Here is a 12,125-nt window from a genome sequence, read left to right as displayed (position 1 = left end):
CAGATTTGTCCTTTTTCGTTTAGGTTCTGGGAGATAATGCTATTCACCCTTACCGCAAGTACCAGAAAACTGCACCCCAGCGTTGTACTCTTCCAGGAGGCTGGTTTCATATGGTGGTTTAGATGTAACTGTGCAGTATCTAGCACCATTTGAAATCAGTGTTCTTGGAGATAGAATGACAGCATTAAGAATAAAATGGACAGTTATTTCAGTGCAAAACCATGGTATTTACATCATACAGAAATTAATATTTTCATAAATACCATGAAAAAAATCTAGAACTGACCACATTTTAATGCCATTTTTCTATAGCTTGCCCCAGTATAAAATTATTTTAAACCGTGTCTGTACAAACTCTTATATTAGTTATATAAATTGTATTTGTATTTATTAAAAATAGATGCCTGAAATGCCAAGCACAGGTTGAGGCATGATCTAGATTTCTGGTGCACATGACTTGGCATTAAAACTAGAGTCCCAAAGTGTGCAGCAATTTCCTGTCGGCAAGAAAAACATGTTGCTTACAGTTTGGAAAATCAATGATATTTGCAGCCACATTAACAATTTCGAAAGTTCCTAAGTAAAGATTTCTGAATATTATATATATGTAATTATGTTATTTTTTCTATGAATTGTGGCTACTGGGACCTCCATTTCTTCCATTAAACCCCTTTGGAGGATGACTGGTTTCTTTTGGTGTTCAGAGTCCACAGTATTTTCTAGCACCATTTGAAATCGGTTATAATGACTGGGGATACATTCATCTGCTTCAAATCAATGTAGCAATGAAGAGACAGAACATTTCAGTGTACCAACTTTCTTGTCAAGATCAGGATGTTTTGTTTCCTGAAGGATATAATACAGAACAACAAATGATGTGCAATAAACAGAAGGACTGTGAAAAGGTTAAAATATCTCGTATTGATCTGTATAGCATTCCAGGAGGTTGTAAAGTGATCATAGATTATAGCTGGACTTTTTTCAGTGACCTTAAAGGCATAACCAAATCCGGTGGTATTTCCAAGACAAATGTGCAAAGGAAAAGTGGCTAACAGCCAGTTCACTTAGCTCCCATTCTGCATAGACTACAGTATATACCATCACTTTCCTTTAGCTGGATTTACAAATAAATGAAAACAATTACTGTGAGTGCCTCCATAGACCACTTCAACTGTGTGCAGCTGCCCTGAAAAAGGAGAAATCCTGGATGTAACTTCCGTTTACGTCACACCTGGACTATTTGCAAAAAAGTCGAGTTACATACAGTAATTAGGAAAGCATAACATGTTAAACAAAACTAGAGATATCCAAAGACCTAATAAGCAGGGCTCTGGCCTCCAGAATCCACATTTTTCTTTAAATGTACATGTTTTTACATTCGCTGATACATCTGTTTGTTTAAATCATAAAATGTGTAGGGAGAAGACATGAAGAACACAAATCCAATTACTGCTGCTTTAGTGAAATGTAAAGCGACCTCAGATTTTAAATCGGACAGAGCTTAATGAGTGTATAAACAGCATTGCAGTAATGCATTTCTGCAAGGTTCTGTTTTTTTTTTATCAATGTCAGAGGTTTTGTTTACAAAATAAGCTCACTTCAGACTTCTAATTTGAGAGTGTTGTTTCGTTAAACCCTGTTCTGTTTGAAACATGAAATGTTTACATTTTCTGTTCTCCATTGCACTCTTCTTGCACCACAGAGTGCTAAGATATTTCTTACATATATAAAGTGTTTGGAGCTAACAAAATAATTTAATACATTTTTCGCAATCATTCACGGTATAGGTCTCAAATGTTAGTTTTAAGTAAAACACATGATATCTAGAACTACACAAGGTGAAATAAATTGCAGTCTTGCTCTTTTGTCTTCATTTCACCTGGAGAGTGAAATTGTCCCCGTCCCTTTAGGGCAGCCTATGCTGTCAGTAGCCAACCAGCACGACAGAAATGCTTTGCAGCCAGTAAGATACTTTGACCCTGAAGCCACTGCTGAGATTAAATGACCCAGGAAGTGTAACAGATTTCCTGGAAGGGAAGGCAGACAAACAGAGAACTTCTTTTACCTGGTGTAGTACCCACGCCATGTTTACAATGAACATACATGCTTGCAATATCATAAGAATATAAGAAATTTTTCAAATGAGAGGCCATTTGGCCCATCTTGCTTGTTTGGTTGTTAGTAGCTTATTGATCCCAGAATCTCATCAAGCAGCTTCTTGATCCCAGGGTGTCAGCTTCACAATATTACTGGGGAGTTGGTTCCAGGTTCTCATCATGCTTCTTTCAAATCTGCATATTTGATTCCTGCATAGTCAATGGAATTGCATGACAGGCAAGATTTATGAAAGTAGGTTGGTTAGCTACAAGCTACAATTTCTAAAACATACTACTGTTGCAGTGGAAGCAGGAGCAGGTCTGGCTCAAGTTTCAAGAAATGTAACATTACCTTTGTGGAATGTAAATAACCTGTAATATCAACAGACACCAGTGCTTGCTTGAAGTTTTTTCTTCTTTGGTTGTTAAATACTGCATACACTTTGCTTTGATGTTTTTTTTCCAGGTAAAAAAATAAAAGGCGATCTCAATTTGTGTTGCAAATACAAATCTTATCGTAAATATATACTGTACAAAAATAACTTCCCACCAGTGTCTTGTTGATTTGCCTGACTGCTGCAAGGAAGACTATCTTTCAGAAATGTATTTTTCCGGACCGTCTCATACTGGCTGCTTGTAGAGTTCAATTAGAGTTCCCCTTTACTTATCCTTGTTTATTTTTTCATTTATTCAGTTGATGTGTTCTGTATTTCTCCAAAAAAAAAAAAAAAAAAAAAAAAGTTTGCAAATCCAATGTAATATGTATGGAACACTACTACTAGGTGTCTGTAGTTGTTACCACACACTGACAAAAACAGTAACAAAGCCCACCTAGCATTAGATGCACTTGTGCTTGACTGTGTTCAGCTTTACATTGCACATCTTTTTGTGGAAAAATATCTATAATTGCCAGTAGCATAACAAGTTGAATGATTAAAAAAAAAAAGTTTGAATTCATAGTTTTTTCTTGATCAATATTGACTTCAAGCTATTGTCAGAGTAATGCAGTATGATTTGAAGTTATTGTACTTAAGATACCTTACATGCATGCCTCAGTGTGGTAATAAGCTTGTGTGGAAGCTGAGCCCCAAAACAAAGATGTGCACAAGTAACTATTACTCTCTTTTTAATGTTGTTTTGTTTTCTGTGGCAAAGAATGGGTACATATAAGGTGTGACATCTTAGTTACACAGCAAACATATTGTGGTAAACACTAATTACAGGTCATTCTGCCAACATCTACAGTGTTTGATGCCAATATTTGACTTGTTTTTTCTCCAACTGAAACCAAGCTGATTTAGTTATTTCGGAGAATGGCATTAGGTTGACCTCATACAGTTTTCTTTTATAGCAATTATTACTTGGTTCTAGATAGAAAACAGTGTAAACTATTGTTCCAATGGAGGATAGAAAGTAAACATTCTAGGTTTTGACAAGAAAAAGTTTGCTCATTGGCGCTACACATTTATACAATAAATACACCTCCAAATGACTTTGAACCAGTTTGATATGTTTTGCCAAATTTAAATATCTCCATTGAAATAGATTTTTCAACAGAGCCTAATTTACCACCAAGACACCCATGGTTGAGCTGCCCTTTTCTAAAAAGGGTATAATGTTAATATTATAAGATGATGTCCTAAATTAGTATTTGTATAATAAGACTGACTTCTGACTTCGAAGAACAGTTCTATTTGTTAATGCAGCTGGTTGGTTGATTACTTTTACAAAGACATAAGTGGAATTTATTCACTGATTGCGATGATAGTATCATATACAGCCTACCCGTTCAAGTCCTCGCTACATTTCAGTGGAATTATTAATTACAGTGGCTTGGCAGAAAATAGACAAACACATTACAAACTGACATGTTATTTATGTGTCAATGCCATTGCATTGCTTGGGTTCCTCTGAACTCTGGAGGGTGTGATGGATGCTTCTGGTGCCTTGCAGTAAGAGTATCCCCGTAGTTTACAATCTCTTTGCTGTTTGCTTTTGTAGTGCAGGTAAGGTGTACATTTCCTCAAGGTTGCCACTGTTCTGGTTGCTTTAATAACACAGTGGCTTTTGTGCAACTATAAACAGGGTCACAGCTTAAATACAGTAATCAAGATTCAGAACTAACTAAGGGTTATTAGGGCAGGTGCATTTCAAAATACTGTATACATATGAAATTGGATCTTAAATCCCTGTATTGTTTCAACAATGTACTATACATTGAAACTGCAAGAACGGTACTGTGCATGTGTTTAGTGAATGTGTGTTGAAGGAGGAAGATAATCACCTTGTATCCTCTGGAAATGATGCTAAAGATACCAGACTGAAGGGCCTAATATATTTGAACAGCTTGGAAGAAGTTCTCTTTTAGGGTTGAACAAGCAAGGATAAAAGCTTAAAATGGAAAACACAGAGGAAGCACAGAGGAAGCAATAGGTAAGCAATGTTTTATTGTGCTTGTATTTCTCTTATGATTTGCCATTTACTGAGAAAACTGCAAAGTACAACTAGACACATCTTATCATTTTTGTTAATACAAAAAGGAGAATTTAATAGGGAGCAATTATATACCCCATACTAAAAATGCCCTACTTTATAATATATATATATATATATATATATATATATATATATATATATATATATATATATATTATATGGATATATTTTTGAAAAAAAAAAATTTTTTTTAGCACCAATACATGATCTTAAATAAAAATGAAAAGAAAGAAAGATATAATTAAGGCTGTGGTTTCAGGTTATACATTATTTCAACTACTGTAGCTACTGTATATCCTCCCTTTAAATAAAATGAATAAGAAAAAACATAGGCTACCTACAAGCCTCTATATTTTAAGTTGTTTAGTTGTTTATTTCTGGTTTGGTAACGTCATTGGATGAGTTTTTCCTTTTTGAAAAAAATGTACTAATGACAATTTGGAGTAAATAGCTCTGAGAATGTAACCCATGTGTTTATTTTCCACCAAATGTTAAATATTTTGTGTTTTTGTATTATGGAACGAATAAAACCATTGTAACAGCTAGACAGAAACAGCATAGTCATTTGTGAGTTTTATAACAGTAAAATATTTTTATTCTTATCTGAAAATGTCTCTTTGTACTTGCTTTTATTCTGAAAATTACATTTGTAAACAGTTTTTTGCTTATGAAATGCTTTTCGTTACACTTGTATTGCAAGATGTGTTTTCATTTTGCAAGTTATTTTTCTTTTTCAGATAGTTCAAAAATAGCCTTAAAAGCCCTCTAGAGCCCTCTTAACATCGAACACAAATCAGTGAACAATCCTATTGCTTTTGTGATTAATTGGCCCACACAGTAACAGCTAACAGTCAGTTAAAGTGAAAATCTAGAGGTAAGGGGGAGCTGAAATAATACTATCCTCTAATATTGTTTCAGCTCCCCTTGTTCCATATAGCTAGGGGCTCTCCTTAGCAATTTCCTTAGGGGGGCGCTTTAACCACTGCTTACAGTGCTACATCAAAGACAAGTCGACGCAAATGCAGGCAGCGATATTCTTATTTGTTTCCTGCGTAAGTGCTTCACTCACTATTATAATGAGCTGTAACAAAAGTCTGTGTTAGCTTCTCACAACATTACTGAGCTCATTCTCCATGCTATTGTGAATCAGCTTAAGTTTTCTTGGTTTTGTTTTGTTTTGATTTTTTCTTTGAGTGGTGGCAGGGCAGAGCCCTGCACATGTAAATAATTTATTGTTTGTTTTTTTAAATATTGGGTTTGTTGTGTGGGTGTTTTTGTCTGTATGGTGTATATTGGGTGTGTTTTGTGGTGGTGGTTGGCAGGGATAGGGTTATTTCCTGTCTCTGCCAAATACATGTGATAATGTGGCCAGGCATTGAGCTATTGTATGTTCTTCACCGTGATAGCACAGCTTGGGTGAGGGTTATTTTTGTTTTATGATTGTGTATTGCAAGAATGTTTTTGTGATTTTTGTGCCTGTTTGGGTTTTGTTTGCTTTAAATAAATACGTGCTTGAAGCACTTCAACTGCAGCCAATCGTCTCTGAGTCTTCCTCAGCCTTGACCATCTGCGCTATCAGGAGTTTATCACAGGATTTTTCACATTTGAACTTTCCAAAAACGAATATGTTTAAACAGAGATGAAAAGGCTTTTAACAAATATATTTAAAAAAAATAAATAAAAAATTAGAAGGGAGTTTATTTTGAATACTAGTGCAATCATAACTTTCTACCACTAGATGGCATGGCTATGGAAAAATCACATTATCTTCAAAAATACCATTACTGATATGGCTGTGACAAAGGTCAGCTGAGTGAAATGATAGAGGGGTCAATATTTTAAGGAATAATAAACAAAACAAGTCTATGACAAGACTGTGCCGAAGATTGGTTTTATTTTTTATATTTATAATCTATTTTATGCGGTTCAAAAATCTTTTAGAGCTGAGTAGATATTTGTTTACAGTTTAGCATATAGATTTAGAACTGTGGAAGGTCCAAGGGTGTTGTAAAGAGTGTTTACAAAAAAATAAAACAAATTCACACAAGCCCGATAAAGTTCAAGTTCAACAGTGTTTTATTTGTATACACCGTTTGTGTTAAATAATAAAACTGCCACAAAGTAATAGTCCAAAAACAAAATAATAAAGTCTGAAATCACCAGGTTCAGGAAGATCCCTTTAAAGCCCTCAGTCCATTAATCCAGGGTTTCAGTTAGGCAGTAAGTTCCAGCAGCGTAAATAGTCCCCCGGCTCTCCTCCGACCTGCTCTGTGTTTCTCCAGCATCGGAATCAAAAAACCGTGAGTACACGCAGTACAGAGCTGGAACCGTCGCTAATCATCCCCAGGCTTAACAACCCTGTATCCCACATGTTCCCCTTATATGCTTCTAACCACCTACTGAGTCAGTGATGTACCTGTTACTAGTTATGCAGTGCCCACTCCTAACAATGGCTGTATTCCTTAAGTAGAGTACTGAAACATATGTGTGGTTCACCTTCACCAAGATGGCCACCTCAACCCGACCATAGGCAGTGGTACTCAACTCTGGCCCTTGAGATCCAATTGTCCAAGTTTTTACTCTAATTATATTATAGTGTAGTTAATTGAAGCTACTAAGAGGCAATTAACTAATTTAGGACCTGGCTGCAATAAAGACCAGGACTGGCATAGATCTCGACGACCAGAGTTGAGTGCCACTGGACTATGGTCTGTTCTATCTTGGTGAAAGGTATCAGGAATCCGCGCCACCACCCATTGGGAAACCAAACTTCGCCAGTATTATACTTCACCCTGTCACTTTTTAAGGAAATAATTTAAGGTTATATTACAATTTCCATCCATTTTGGTAAAGAATAAAATCCTTCCTAGCCTCTAATATTGGACATGCTGGCACACTTATTGTATACGTATAATTAAACATTTGAATTCATTACACTATGTAACACAATTTTTGTTCCTGGGTAGTAAGTGTTATTTCCTAATTGCTTATGCCTCAAAAGTATAGAAAATGGCTATTATTCCCCACAAACTTTGCTTTTGTGACCAGGACAGTGATATTTCAAAATATCACTATTTCCAATGGGAAAATGGGCAAATGTGTGTCTTTTCGTTCACATAAAATCAGAAAAAAACAACATATGAATCCAAATTAACATGTATTTATACTAAAGTAATACAAAAATGACTACAAAAGATTTAGAAGTGAGTAGTTTTTCAAGATTCACTTCTAAATCTTTTGTAGTCATTTTTGTATTACTTTAGTATAAATACATGTTAATTTGGATTCATATGTTGTTTTTTTCTGATTTTATGTGAACGAAAAGACACACATTTGCCCATTTTCCCATTGGAAATAGTGATATTTTGAAATATCACTGTCCTGGTCACAAAAGCAAAGTTTGTGGGGAATAATAGCCATTTGCTATATTTTTGAGGCATAAGCAATTAGGAAATAACACTTACTACCCATGAACAAAAAAAAAATTGTTACACGGTGTTATCAATGGATTTTTTAACTCTGTTTGCTACTCTATACTTGTTTTTGCTGAATACTTTATTGAAAAGATTGAACACAAATAAAATAAAAGAGAATATAGTAATAATGAAAACACAGTTACTAAAGCAATGGAATTGTAACTGAACATTCGGGATTACAATATTGTGATGTCATAAAAGACATTTTTGAATCCTCCTCTTGAAACATTCCTTTTACCTGGTTACAACACTGTTGTCTAAAATACTAAAAACATTTTACATTATTACTAAAAACCTGTTACCTTATGTCTAAAAGGTAAGAGTAAGAAATTGCTATTTTATTATTAAAAAGTAGGCCAACAACATGTGAAATAGATATTAAAATCTAGATTTGTAATTTCCTATTACAAGAGTGTTACATTACAAGGTGTGAGATTTAACCTGATATTCCTAAAATGTTACATTTACTTGAAAACAGTAATTTTATCAATTGTCAACTAGACTATGTGGGACAGCATTTACTTTCCAGATCCAGAAATCAAGGTAATGTACTTTACTGTACTGTGTGCTTTTCAAGATCATTCATTGACTTTATTTAATAGCTTTTTAGGAAAAGAAACAGCTGAAGATTTTCTTCACCCAATTATTGAGGAGAAAACTATTTCACCAAGAGCCAAATGGGTATTAAATAAGACAAAAGGTAAGAGGTACCTGTGGAGTACAGTAAAAATGTAATATATAGAGCCATTCAGTTTAGCTAATGTTCATTTAACCACTTTTTACACAATTAACCATATAATACATGATACAGAACTTTTACTGTTTACCCTTTCTAAAATATATAGCATCTAATTTTGACCTTATGTCATAACTCCATGGATACATTTTACAAACAATGATGTCAATTAATCATGTTGCTATATGGGTAATGAAACAGCATTACAATGCACTGACAACATCAATGCATTGTTGTCATGTCTAATTACCATATACCTTTAAAAATTATTTATTCCTCTTAGTTTAAACTTTGAGATGCTAGTCCACCTATTGCATTGACACCTTATTGGCCGAGCTATTGAATGCTATATGTGGAGGTTCGAGAACCACTTGTCTGATTTTGATAAATCTGTACCTGAGTTTGTGATAAAACTAAATATCTATTTCATATGCTGTTAGCCTGCTTTTTCATGGTTCTGAAATATGTCTTGTGTTATGTAAACCCTTAGCGGGGACATTTCTGTTACTTGCACAGATTTTTTTAAACAGGTTTTGTGGACTGTGAAGACCTCTGGAAAATTCTGAGAGACGATTCTAAATCCAAACAGATACAACTAGACTCCACAATTCCTCAGGCACTAAAGGTAACACACCATAGTTAGCTGATTTAAAGGACGCTAAGAACTTGGATGATTTAAGTCCATTGTTTGGTCTAATGGTATGCTTAGAATAGTATAATACTAAGCATTTGAAAACCTGGTCCTGGTTAGAACATGGTCTGGTTGGAACATTGCTTTAAGCCAAAAGTGTGTCAGTCAGTACAATTGATGTAAGACATTGTTCATAACTACATTCGATATTTGTGTTTCTCTTTAGATTGCATATGACACCTACACTAGAGGCATCCTGATGAGAACGAAAGATTTTTCACAGCCTGTTTTTTTTACCAAAGATGAAGTATGTATACTTGCAGAATCGTATCCAGAGCTGACATTCTACCAAGGTCACACTCAGCTCTCAAGCTATAGCTCAGTATTTATAGGACTGCTTGGTATTAACTATTCAACCTCCAAATCTATGTAACATGGCAAACCAACAGAGAAAATTAAGGAGTCTTTTGTACTTACCAGAATTTTTACATGAGCATCAGCACTGATGATGCAAAAAAACAACCGAGGACATAATCTCGGTCTCCTCATAGCTAGTGACGGCCTTGTACACTTGGTATATTGTTCTCTTTCTTCACATTGTAAAAGAGGTCTACAGTAAAACACTAAAGCAATGTCATTCATTCAAACCTTGTTGCAAATCCAAAAAGCTTACTTTATCATATGCCGAAACTGAAACATTATATATATATATATGGAATGTTTTTTTTTTGTTATTACTATTATTTTTGTTGAGATAACATGGTGATTTTTTTATCATTCTTACAAGCCTACCATATAGATTTTTCATTCAAGATTTGATTGAGTTGGAATGTTTCCTTTGCATTAGATGTACAGATTTGAGAATCTACCCACCACTAAGTATCAGAGGTTTCAAGGGCGGATGGTCCGCTACCAAAGACGTCTAGCATTAATGCAAAGAGCATCAGAATCAAACCAAGATAAAACTTCACTGATTATTGCCAATAACCCACTTCTGGGCCTTAATGACTTGGAAGGAAAGAGCGGTCCAATTAAATATCTTACCCCAGGTTTCTTGAACAAGGTACTGTACATTAACTTCACTTTTGGAACAAAACCCACTGTTCTGAAAGAGTGATAAATTCAGATTTTCGTTTTCTTATTGAGGGGATGTTAAGTTGTTTAAACTCATTCTGAAATGGAAGGGTATTATATGCATTCGATTCTTTAAGAATGGGTCTAGTGCTGAGAGCTAAACTGCAAATCTTTTTGTCTTCATTAATTTCTACCATTCTCTTTAGTTATATAATTATAATCTTTTGTGTTAATAGTTGCAGTGGTGTTTTTCACAATTGTTTAACATTTTGCAGAATATTGCAGTGAAGTGTGAATAGTCATTTATGTTTCTCATGTTCATGACTTAGTATACGGTACACTGTATGCATGCAAGTGAGGAAGTCTCATATTCTGTAATTATTGATTAAACGAACTTCATGCATTAAGCAGCTGCTAGAAAGTAATTACTCTTTGAAACAATTTAGCATGAAAGAGTTTAGCAAGTAACAATGATAATGTTGGTCTTCACAGGCTGAGCCTTTTCACAAACCTCATGGGTTACCACCCCTTAACCACTGCAAAATACAGTTATCCAGCATAGCGAGAAACTCTGTCAGTCTGAAGGAGCAGGGATTGAGCAAAGCAGATAGTAAACAGACAAACAGGTAGCAGGTATTTAAGGGCAGAAGTTAACTATAAAAGAGGATAAAGATGAAATGTTAATGTGTTAAAAGGTCCCTTTGCCTTTGTACCAGCTGATTGTATTCAGACTGCAAGTTTACCTTCTGTGTTTCTGTTGCAAAATTGTGGTTGTACCGTGTTAAAAAAAAAAAAGTACAGTGAAGGAATTCAATTCATTTTAACACACTTCCATTGTAGGTTTCTATCAGGGGAACGATTACATGCTTGTAGTGATAGATGGTTTTCAGATCACTATGCAGTGAAAAGAATCAGTCTACCATCAAAGCTATTGGATACCAAGAAGCATGGACACAGTACCTCTTCAAAGGACACCCGTAAAGGTGCTGGGATTATTATTATTATTATTATTATTATTATTATTATTATTATTATTATTATTATTATTAGCCATTTGAAAATGTCAGAGTGTGCTTTAACTAGAAATACAAGCTGTACAGGTGCAATGGAAAGATTTCTAAGGGGTGCCCTCCCTTATGGATAATACTTGAACAGCAGCCATCCTTATTGTTGTTGCTGGTTGCAGTATTGAGTAAAATGACTGCATTGCAAGATTCCATATCATAGTTCTAAAGAAGAATGCAATTGTAAATATATAATGTTATGGCTTCTTCTTCAGGTCAAGAGAAACAACCTTGTGCCATATCCAGTGAAGAAAAACCTGGCAGCACCAGCAGGAACTGGGAGCCTCTAACCATGTCTGCTGTCATAGAGACCTCACCCACAGTAGCTGCACCAGGACAAGGTGCCTTTAAATGTGGAAATGTGCCTCAATGGACTGTGGATCTACCCTAGCTCTCATTTTAATATGTCAATCTCTTTATTGCTGCACAAATATTAAAACTCTATGGAATTTAAAATTGTGTTCTGCTCGTCTTTGTATTATTTTTATAAACTTTGTTAGTGAACGGAGACGTCTGCTATATTTTTACACCTCAGAATCTTTTCAGCAAAGC

The sequence above is a fragment of the Polyodon spathula genome, chromosome 8 (genome assembly GCF_017654505.1).
Source record: "Polyodon spathula isolate WHYD16114869_AA chromosome 8, ASM1765450v1, whole genome shotgun sequence".
Lineage (NCBI taxonomy): Eukaryota > Metazoa > Chordata > Actinopteri > Acipenseriformes > Polyodontidae > Polyodon > Polyodon spathula.
The sequence above is the reverse complement of the archived record's forward strand: the minus strand, read 5'-3'. Positions refer to the sequence as shown.